General features: G+C 34.1%; 1 pseudogene; it reads right to left on the bottom strand.

Moving 5' to 3' along the window:
• Positions 1-9,410: 9,410 nt before the first annotated feature.
• Positions 9,411-11,029, bottom strand: LOC101726272 (elongation factor 1-alpha 1 pseudogene; annotated as a pseudogene).
• Positions 11,030-11,549: the final 520 nt, after the last annotated feature.

The following is an 11,549-nucleotide window of genomic DNA, read 5'->3' as shown; positions in this document are numbered from 1 at the left end:
CACCTGTAACTCACACTAACTATCTAAGGCAGCGTCTTGCACACAGTAGCTCAAGGGAATATATTTCCATGTCGGGTAGCATACCTCTGTGTGTTTCTACTCTTCTTCTAAACCATGAACCATGAAATCTATTTAGGCCTATGAATCACATGATTTAACTTTCCTTCCTTGATATAATAATTGTGTACATGTGTGTGAGAGAGACAGAGACAGGAGGGGGAGAGAAGAAGAGAAAGAGAGAGAGAGAGAGAGAGAGAATGTAATAGTATAACAAAACATGAGTCATTTTGTTAAAGGCATTCTTCCCTTAGTTTATACATTTAAGTGAGTAGATGAATTGTCTTTTGTTTAAATTAGTTTTATTTCAATCTTCTTTTACTTAAGTCCTGTTCAAATTTAACAGTATTACTTAGAAGTGGGGAATTACAAATGGTGAATCTTAAATTACAGAACTGATGAGGAGGGTTGAAAAGTGTGTAGTTTAATTTTGTGAAATATTGTATCAAGATGTAAAATAAGGTTCTAAAGAGTTAGATGGCTTTTTAATAACTTTGTCATGCACTTAGTTAATTTTTTTTTAGTCTTCAAGTTACTTTTAAAATTCTAAAGAAGAGGCTATCATGGCTTTCCTCACTTTAGTCCGCCCTGCTTTCTCCACTGAGTTCTTTTATCCTGGTTTTTCCTCTTTTACTTGACATAAGCTAATTCTGCAGAGCTAGTTTCTCCCTTACTCTTTCCTTTTACTTTCTCAAATCAACTTCATCACTGTTAAAAAAAATTGTAAAAAAGAGAAGGAAGCAAAATGATACTTCTTTGAAAAATGACAGGTTACGGGTTCAGTTAAAAACTAAATATTAGTTCTTATCCTATAAAATAAACAGTATAATATTTATAAATAATTAATTTATTAATATAATATTCTATTTCTTATTTATTTTGCTTAACATTATGGCCTCAAGAGCCATCTATTTTCCTAAAAGTGGCTCAAATATAAGCTTTCTGGCTGAGTTATACTTCTGTGTGTGAGTGTGTGTATGCATGTCTTTACATGTGTGTTTGTAACATTTTCATTCTCCTTCCATCTTTTGATGAACATCTAGACTGTTTTCATAATTTAAATATTGTGAACTGTGCTGCAGTAAGCATGGGTAGTTATGTATCACTATAATGTGATAACTTTAAGTCTTTTGAAAAGATACTCAGGAGATTTATATCTGGGTCAAATGAAATTCCTACTTTTAGTTCTTTGAGAAATATCTGTAAAGTGTTCCATAGTGGTTGTACTAGTTGACATTCCCACTAACAGTGTAGGAGGCTTCCAAACTGGGAAAAGAAGAGAAGGGGGGCATAGGGGAAAATGGAAGTCAAAAACGTCAAGATTATAAAATACTGATGCTTTGTTTTTAAATGATCAAATCCCTCATAGATCTATAAATCTCTATTTTAAGCTTAATTCAGTATAATGATAAGGATCATGAGTACAAGATACTGGGGCATTAAATGAACAAAGAAATGCTATAAATTGAATTACTACACCAAATTACCTTATTTAAATAGGGGAAATATTAGGTCTGTCTTATTATTGCTTTAGACCTCAGCCACATAAAATCTATTATGCTGATAGCTTTCCATATGTCCAACACATAAACTGTTCCTTCTACAGATTGGAAATCTTACTATCCAAGTGCAAGTTTTAGTTACATCTGCTGATATAAGCAAAATTAAACCTGTCTACAAATTCTCTGTTATTTTCAGAAGTTACATTACCAAAGAAAGTACTGTTAATGGGTGGTTGTTACTGTTGAGTTCAAAGAGCATCCTCCAAAACCCCATAATAGGATATTTAGGCAATAGATAGAGAAATCTGATCAACTTGATGAAGAGAAATCTGCACTCCGCTTCTCTAAGGTCAGTTCACTGAGGGGCAAGATCAAGAAGGCAGGAGCTCTATTATGTATATTGGGAAACCTAAAAGAAAGCCTTTTATTACCTAGGAAAGAGATTGTTACTGAACTTGACCCATATTGTTTACATTAAGAATAGTAAATCCCTATGTTTTTATTTTTCTCTCCTGAACTGGTGCATATTAAATGTAGATCAGAGTGTAGTGAAGTTAAAAGTTTCCTCTATTCTCAGAAGTTTTGATGAGTTGAATCTCTGCAATAAACTGACACATGGACTCAAGAGAAAAGGCATAAAAATTTATCATGTGTATATGCATGGGAACCTCACAAAATAAAAGACTTGAGGAAGGACATTAAATTTTGTACCTGTCCTAAGCTACAAGAGGAAAATAAGAGTTCGGGGCTTCTGGAAAAGAAGTGGCAACAGGTTATGGGAAGTCCGTAAGGAAACCTACCATGAGCAAAGGTTATCTTGTCACCCAGTTAAACTTCTCAGGTTACAGTCTTCAGAAGAACAGGTGATAGCCTGTGTGTCCACCTTTCTCTGATGATGAGATCTCTCCTAATCTATCTTCATGCATATAAGGAATCCTCAGACAAAACCTCTTTGCATCTGGTGTTCCCTGGTGTTTTCCTATAAGCATACCCAATATCACACATTGGGGTGGGGAAGCATTTTTCTGGGTCATCTCAAAATAATCGAATTATTCATTAGTCAGGAGTTTGAAAAGAGATCATCACGGAATAAGAGACTTATCTTGAAGTTGCTTTCCTATATCACTTATCACAGTGGAATAGAACATATGGGGAAAAATTTGGCTTGGCACCATTATGGAAATGTCAAAGTCTTTTAGTACTCTATGTAGCATAGTTACATTATATTAAGTGATATACAGCTAATATTTAATGTATGGGAATAAGGGTATTTGTAAGCAATCAGCAAAAAGTTATATGATGCTCTGCATGTTTATTGCTGGCTCCTATAGCCATTTTACTCATGGTATGGAGATATTATATTTGGAGACTGAAGTCATGCCAAATATTTCAAAGCTTGATTATGGACAGATACTTCTGATCTTACTTGCCAAATCCCAGAAAACAGTTCTATCTGAAAGTAAATCCTTCCTTGGTGAGCTTAGAAAAATGAGTCAATATATTTTACATGTTACAAGTATATTACTCTTCCTATGGTTAAACATATTGCTGTATGAATATTTTCCAAAATACTATTGATAAAATAGAGTAAGCAGGGTATGACAAGTGATATTGGACTGTAGACAAGAGGTATAGTGAAAGTTTTATAAGGCAGTATCTGGATGTGGCTTTTGGTGGCTTACTTTGAGAAACAACCAATTTCATTTTCACCATACTAAATAATCAAAGGCAGTTATTGACTTAATAAGTGTACTCCAGAATCTGTAATGTAGCTACTCATAACTTACTAATTCTTAATATTAAATTAGTTCTATATATCTGGTGATATATGTATCTGGTGTATTATATGCATGATAAAATTTAATTACATTTAAAAGCCTAGGAACTGACCATTTTAAAAACTCTTACTAAGCACATGAGAGAGAGGGGCTTAAGAAAGAGTAAACAGTATTGGGAGAAAATTCACATAGCCTGTAAATAGTGGTACTGACAAATTATATATTTAAAAATATTTGTGTAGCAAATGGTCTTGGAAAATAGAAATAGCATTCCCTGCCAGAGAAGAGGTGAGGTTTGCTAGCTGACCAGTAAAATAAATATGTCTCTCTTTGGGGAAAGGTTGAAGGGCTTGATTAAATAGGGCTTCAAAGATTTGCCTTTCTTGGCTCAAATACAAATCAGCTAGGTGTGATATGTAAATCTAGACACACTATGGGAATTGGGGAATGTGGAGAACTAATGCAGTTATGAGAGTCATGATGTTTCCTATTACTTAAAACATAAAGTTTGCCATGTTCGAACAAGAAATCTTATGTCTTCTACCAGCATCCATAGAACAAATGCAGGCTAACTTTTTCATTGATACATTATAAAATCCAAGATCCTCTGTAGCTGTTATGAAATAGTGTGTTTTATATTACTTAGATAAATTTCAGCAGTGAGCCAAGTTTCACAATCAGCAATTCTGGATCCTTTTTTTATTTAATGGCTCTATAGCATTGACTCCTACACCCATCCCACAATATTATTATAAAGTATATTAGTTTACTAAAGTTTAGTTGCATTCATAAATAATTTTATTAGAATAATACCATTTCTATGTGTGCTTATAATTCTACCCCAGTACAAAAAGAGCAATATAAATCAAAGCTTTCACAAAAATTCTTTCATCACCTTAAAGAGATTGTAAAACAATGATACAACTTTGGAAAACCAATTAATCTTCATAATAATATCTGGAGAATGTGCCTATCAATTTGGTGGTTAGATTTGTAAAGTTTAAAAAAAAAGAAGATTCAGGGCTGGGGATTTAGCTCAGTGGTTCTGCCGCCTGCCTCGCAAACACAAGATATTGAGTTCGAGCCCTGGTACTAAAAAAAAAAAGATTCAAACAGGGCTCTTGAGATGGCAGTTGGTTGGCTACTTTAGTTAAACAATGAGCTCACTAAGAAAAGAAAATGATATTCCTAAGTGAGAAGTTATTAAATGGAGTACTTGGGAAGACTTACCTGACTAATACCATCAGGAAGAGAATAAAAGATATGTATGCAGTGTGCTTTATTGGGGCATGACAGAGGGGTATGGCAGAGAAGAAGCAGTTCTTGCATGACAAACAGGAAGCAGAACAGTGACCAAAGAAGGGGAAGGAATACATACCATTCCAGGCCACCCCCACAGTGATCCACCTCTTCCCTCCAAGCTTTACCCCCAAACATCACACCCAGCTATAAACCCCTCATTGGACTAATCCAATGACAAATGTTACACATCTATTATCCAATCACCTCCAAAAAGTCCCACCTATGGACACATAAGGCTTTTGGGAGACATCTAGACATAAACCACAACACAAATCAAACCTATAAATGCGAATAAAATATATTATGTTCAAGTTGGAGTTTTCTCAAGAAGCAATATTTGACACATAAACAAACTAGAAAGAGATTAAAATTCTTGAAATAGATGCAAAATGACTTCTCAAAAAACCAGCAGTCATGATATAAATAACTGTAATTTCATATAGAAGTGAATTTTGGGGGGGGCAAGTTAAATTGTGTATGTATATGTCTATGTATAAGTATATGTATACTTTTGATATAGTTCATATCAAAAGTCATACTTAATGTAAAATATAATATTTTTAAACTTCAAGAGTGACTCAAAGATATTCTCCAAGCCAACTTTTACTTAAAACTGAACTGGAAGACCTAGACTGAGTAGAGCAATAAAACAAAAGATAAAAAGAAAAAGTAAAAATAAAATAAAAATTTAGGCATTATAAAGAAAAGTCATTCAGAAATTCTCTATTCAGAAACAAAAAGAATATATAGGAAAATTATTAAATTAAAACTTACTGTTTGTAATTTACATATTTAAATTTTATGAATTTTAATAACTGAATTTAATATCTATATAAATATTCAAATTAAATGGAGACATATATTAAGGTGATTGTTAGCATACTGTTTTTTAAATTTTTAAAAATAGTACGTTTGCAGTTGTTTCCATTCCTTGTGTGGATTTGTTGCATGTACATAACACATCTTAATTCTTTTTCCAGCCCCTTCTCTCCTCCCTCACCCAGTCCCTCCGTGTCTTAATCCCTTTCCCATTTGACAAATATCTCTCTTCCAATTTCCTACTATCTGACTTTTATTTTGCTTTTAATTTATAACTTGGGTTTCTCATATAAGATAAACCATGCTATATTTAGCCATATTTATCTAATTTATTTCACTTAACATGGTTATTGTTTTTTAATTGACAGTTTTTTACATTAACCTGTAAATTCAGGCAATGTATCTTATCTTTTTAAATATGTAATATGTGATTGAACTTGGCTAGCTGATTCTATGTTTTTAAGAGAAAGCAAAGTGTCAAGTAAAGAGACAATTTTATTGCAAGTGTAGCCATGAGAAAGGACTTATTTCAAAGATAGAGTGAATAATATTGTTTAGGTTTATTACAGACATAGACCAAGTAAGATTGATTGAAGAAAACAGTCCCAAATCCAACTTATACATAAGTAAAATGATACAAGTGGCACCATTTCAAATTCATGTTGATTTTCTGGTTAACTGAATAAAATTAGCAACCTGTTTAGCATTTTGCAAAATGACTATATCAGCAAATGAAATATATCTTACAATTTGCATGATCATTTTTCTCCTACAATATTAGCTTATTCAAAATAAAATTTTACACTTCAAGATCTCCAGGCTTCAAACTATAGAACAGTTATTTCTACATGTCTTTGGGTATAGGCTTTTTACCCACAAAATAATATAGATGTCAATTGAAAATTTTCATTGCATTTGCTGTCATCTAGTCCAATAATCTAAGAATAGTGTATTAGTTGATGTTATAGATTTTCACAATGTGCTCCTTGGGATGATTTGATTTTATCAGAAGGATATGGCATACATAAACTCTAATAGAAATTTCCTTTGAGAGACTTTAAAGGTAGGTTTTTATGAAAATAATTTAAAATTCATTAAGATCTTATAGGTACAGATCTTTGCAATTTCAATAATAGTGACAATGCATTATTTGTATGCTTGATGCTGATTGTAACAGAAGAAATGTGGGAATTAAAGTGATTCACTTAAAACTATAAGAAATTTCACCACTAAAATTCCATCAATGTACCAGCACTAGCACAATTATTAGATTGCCATTTCTATTTTAACTATTTTAAATAAACCTGGAGTATTTGATGCTTAAGGTCTTGCAGGATTTTTAGTTTCAGTACTGATTTATACCCAGAACTGAGCTGTTTCTGTCTATAACTTCTACCATCTTTTTCAATCCAAGAAGACTTTGCAATGATTTGGACCCATGTGCCATCACCACCCAAGTTAACCTGTAAGCAAAAGACAGCTGCCACTGTGAGTTAAATATATTTTATATCTTTCTGTGCAGGAATTCTGGAAAAGCACATTCAACAAAAGGTCAGCAAAACACTTCTGAAGTTCACAGTTCATCAGGGAAAACAGCAGAAGGGCTGGCTGCAGCTGGAACATACGCTAATCATCTTGGCATCAGTTGGAATTTCCACCACAAGGTATCTCAGGGTTGCCATTATTAAAAATGCATCAGCCTCAAGTAGCCACCTTCTTAGCTTTTACATCCAAGAGGCCATGCCAGCAACTTAGAGAAGTGTGGTGTCTCAGGTAATGAGGTAGGTCAACCAGGAAGGTGTGCTTTATGAGGATCTGGCATCCCACATCACAATAAGGTACAGCTTGCTTTGGCTTAAGCATTCATATTTATCAGAAATTCTTACAGGAGTATAGTATAAAAAATTTTAATCATTATGCTTAGCTATAAGTTCTCAAAGACTATGCTATCTGCTTGAGAGGGTATTTGGATGCTGATTGCACATGCTATTTTTTATTTGAATCTGTATATTATTCTATACTTACAATGGTGACTGTATACATGAATTCATACTTTTTTGTGGTATTGAAGATTAAACCCAAGGCTTTTGGGCTACATTCCTAGACCTTTTAAATTTTTTTTCATTGAGTTTCTGACTTGCCAAGGCCAGGTTTCAATTTGTGATCCTCATGCCTCACCCTCCCATAGTGCTGGAATTATAGGCATGAGCCACAGCACCTACTTTATCATAATTCTTAAATACAAATATCTTAGAAAACTTTCTACCTTAGTGGCTTGCAATGTTAACCAAGTGTGTAGGAGATAAATGACAGGAAGAAACTCTATCCTTATCATTTTAATTATCACAAAACAGTTAAAAATGTTTATTGCATAAAGTTATCTATGTTCTTTATGTTAAATAATCCATGCTCTCCCTTCTTTCATCTACATTGTCTATTCTTTTATTAAAATGAGAAGTTATACATTTCTGACAACATTCATAATTTTCCAAGTTAAGTCCATGAGTAAACATTAAATTTGGAAAATTCTCTATAAAGTACCATGATATAATGTCATGATTTTTATTTAATTTTTATATTAATATGATGCTCAATCAGGGCCTTGAAGTTATTGATTTTTATATAAAATTAATATCTAATAAATTTAGAAAACAATGATTGGTTATCTTCCCAATAATATTCTTGACTGCCAAAGTATACAAAGCAGGGTAAAATATACTCATTGTTAGGTGGTTACATCAACCAAAATTCCTCTGAAAGATATAGGTTATTATTTCTAAGTGGACAATATGTGCATGTTTCCCTCAAAGCTTTCTTTTGCTTTTGGTAATTTAAAAGTAGTACAAGTAGTACTTAAAGCACCGTCCTGAAAGTTAACATATATTTGTACAGAGCCCTTAGTCTGTATGGCCATCAACTCTGAAAGCACCAAGCTGGGGCACATGCAGAAAATTAAAGGGCCACTGAGGAAAGAACAGGCAATTAATGAACCCCTGGGTATCATGGACTAAATACTGAAGATCTTCCACCTTTAAATGGGACAAAAATATCACCACTCCTCAGATTTACTGCAGGAAAGCAAAGTGTATAAAATTGTACCATCATAAAATTATTGTTGTATATAATCATGTTACTGAACTTTGGCCCCATTTCAATAATATATTTTATTCCACTAAATTCACCTAAATAGAAATGTGTTTAAAAAAAGACAGTATATTATGTCTATAAGCTATTCAGTAGTAACTTTTTCTGAAAAATTGCTCTTACCAGTAGTTCTGTCAATTATAGCATAGAGGTGAAACTTGGAAATGCAAGATTCCCAGAGAAGCATGTCACCATCCAAGTGGTTATATGTGGGAGGCATCCTCATATTTAAGGACAAAGAGGGTTTCATGGGTTATTTTTGGCTCAAAATAAGGAGAGTCCAGGTAAAATTTTCAGTGTCTTCATCCCAGAACACATTTTTTAAAACACATTATCTCTCTAATTGCATAATGTTTTTTGGTAGTGTAAGTCTTTTTATTGAATGTTATGAGTTTCTCATAGAAGAAGAGTTAGGTCACTGGATTTTGTCCAATTACACCTCAAAAGGAATATCCCATTTGCATATAAACTATGTAAAAAACATTCTTGTAAACTGAGTTTTTCACCTCTCAAATCGTGTTGTTTTATACTAAGGGGTGTGTGTGTGTGTGTGATTTAAAGTGAAATAAAATGTTTATAAAAATAGTACACTTGATTTTATATAGTTTCATTTAAATTACATTTTTCAATAAAATTAAGTGTGCAATGAGATCTAATGCATGTATGAATGATGCAAGTAGTATTTTGAATATTCCTTCTAGTCCTCAAATTATAAAAAAGGGAGAGATTAAAAAATCACCAGGTAAAGAGTCAATACTTTTGGAAGATTTCAGTTAATTTCTTTTTTTTTTTCCAATAAAAACACAAAATTCTGTGACAGACTTTTGGTCAAGTTGTTTCCATTAAAAAGTGATTTTAAAAATTAATAACTTAAAACTGTCACACACAAAAAGAAAACAAATGGTCCACAAAACACATTCTCCTTTCCTCCTGAAGGTTTTATGATGCATTGCTATCATTAACCAGTGTTTTACTATTAAACTTAAATGGCCAATTGGGAGAAACAGTTCTGAGACTGGTCTTCCACCACTGACTAAGACTAGGGTAGCAGGTGTTAGGGATGATATTCATTTAGCCTTCTGAGCTTTCTGGGCAGACTTGGTGACCTTGCCAGCTCCAGCAGCCTTCTTGTCCACTGCTTTGATGGCACCCACAGCAACTGTCTGTCTCATATCACGAACAGCGAAATGACCCAGAAGTGGAGAGTCAGAGAAGCTCTCAACACACATGGGCTTGCCTGGAACCATGTCAATGATGGCAGCATCACCAGATTTCAAGAATTTGGGTCCAGCTTCCAGCTTCTTACCAGACTGGCGATCAATATTTTCTTTCAGCTCAGCAAACTTGCAAGCGATGTGAGCTGTATGGCAATCCAGTACAGAAGCATAGCCAGCACTGATCTGGCCTGGATGGTTCAGGATAATCACCTGAGCAGTGAAACCAACTGCTTCCATTGGTGGTTCATTTTTGCTGTCACCAGCAACATTGACACGACGAACATCTTTGACAGACACGTTCTTGACGTTGAAGCCCACATTGTCACCAGGAAGAGCGTCACTCAAAGCCTCATGGTGCATTTCAACAGACTTTACTTCAGTTGTGACACTGACTGGTGTGAAGGTGACCACCATGCCAGGTTTGAGAACACCAGTCTCCACTCTGCCCACAGGGACTGTACCGATACCACCAATTTTGTAGACATCCTGGAGGGGCAGCCACAAAGGCTTGTCATTTGGGTGAGTGGGTGGCAGGATGCAATCCAAAGCTTCAAGCAATGTGGTTCCATTGCCGTCTTTATGAGTGACCTTCCATCCCTTGAACCAAGGCATGTTATTACTTGGCTCCAGCATGTTGTCACCATTCCAACTACTGTGTCAGGGTTGTAGCCAATTTTCTTAATGTAGGTGCTGACTTCCTTAATAATTTCCTCATATCTCTTCTGGATGTAGGTGGCTCAGTGGAACCCATTTTGTTAACACCAAAAATGAGTTGTTTCACGCCCAGCGTGTAAGCCAGAAGGACATGCTCACAGGTCTGCCTGTTCTTGGAGATACCAGCTTTGAATTCACTAACACCAGCAGCAACAATCAGGACAGCACAATCAGCCTGAGATGTGCCTGTAATCATGTTTTTGATAAAGTCTCTGTGTCCTGGAGCATCAATGATAGTCATGTAATACTTGCTGGTCTCATATTTCCACAGGGAGATGTCAATGATACCACGCTCACATTCAGCTTTCAATTTATCCAAGACCCAAGTGTACTTGAAAGAACCCTTCCCCATCTCAGCAGCCCCCTTCTCAAATTTTTCAATGGATCTTTTTTTGATGCCACCACATTTGTAGATCAGATGGCTGGTAGTGGTGGACTTGCCCGAATCCATGTGTCCGATGATGACAATATTGATATGAGTCTTTTCCTTCCCCATGTTGGCTTTGATTTAGTGGTGGTTTTCACTACACCTGAGCTCGCAGCAAACCCCTTTGCGAAAAAGCTTCAGTTTATTTCTTATAGTTTTCACATTTTATTTTGGCATTGTAGTAGATGTTACTTTAAGAACCTTTAAACTCTAAATATTTTATACTGTTTAAATTAAGAGAAATTTGTAAATTTTCAACAAAAACCATGGTGTAAGGCAGGGATTTGATAAATGTTTACTCTTCTAATTGTTTTATTTTATCAAATTGTAATCTAAATTTCCATTAAAACTTTTAATTTGTCATGCTTAACAAAATATTTATTTTTGTAAATATTGTTTTATGTATAATAATTTGGTTATTTTTTGAGAAAAATATATTCAAATATTTTTCTCTTCATATTTTCCAACTGACTCTTTGTCAGTGTTATATATATATGGATATATATTTAATTCCTGTATATAACATATATTACATTATTACATTATATATGGCTAAACTTGTCACTAATAAGTGACGAGTTGAAAACTT

This window comes from Heterocephalus glaber, unplaced genomic scaffold, assembly GCF_053883595.1.
Source record: "Heterocephalus glaber isolate CG9 unplaced genomic scaffold, H.glaber_assembly_v1.0 deba00001429, whole genome shotgun sequence".
In the NCBI taxonomy this organism is placed as follows: Eukaryota; Metazoa; Chordata; class Mammalia; order Rodentia; family Bathyergidae; genus Heterocephalus; species Heterocephalus glaber.
This window is presented reverse-complemented; position numbering and strand designations above follow the sequence as displayed.